Below are 460 nucleotides of genomic sequence, written 5' to 3' on the forward strand. Positions count from 1 at the left end.
CCAACAAAGATAGGCCCAAAAGTAATCCTTAAAAGTCCAGGGAAAAGACCCCCCCCTCCCTAGCATCAGCTTCCCCTCCCCCACCCTCCCCAGCATCAGCTCCCCCCACCCTCAAAGACAGCCAATAACAGCCCGCCCTCTCTGTGCCTAGACCCCCCCGCGGTGGGCAGGCCGACCGGCGTCCGCGGGGTCGAGCGGCCCCCGAAGAGCCAGGCAGAGCCACCGGCAGCCCATGCCAACCAAGGTACGCGAGTCGCTCTCTTCGCCCCCACCCTGTCCGTCTGAACCTTTCAGTGCCTTGTGAGTCGATGGTCTCTGTGGGCTGTGTCAGGGGGACGCTTTTCTCTAGAGCTGGAAACACGACTGGCCGCTGGCCGTCGTGTACATATGGTTGTGGAGTCATGAGAATCTACATACATATACGCATATAGATATAGGCACACACACGAGCGTGGGTTCT

General features: G+C 59.8%; 1 protein-coding gene across 1 annotated transcript in view; it reads left to right on the forward strand.

The window, feature by feature from the left end:
• Window positions 1–460, forward strand: part of LOC119586203 (centrosomal protein of 104 kDa-like) — a 28,011-nt gene that overhangs the window by 9,111 nt on the left and 18,440 nt on the right. The window lies entirely within an intron of this gene.

The sequence above is a fragment of the Penaeus monodon genome, chromosome 21, assembly GCF_015228065.2.
Source record: "Penaeus monodon isolate SGIC_2016 chromosome 21, NSTDA_Pmon_1, whole genome shotgun sequence".
NCBI lineage: Eukaryota > Metazoa > Arthropoda > Malacostraca > Decapoda > Penaeidae > Penaeus > Penaeus monodon.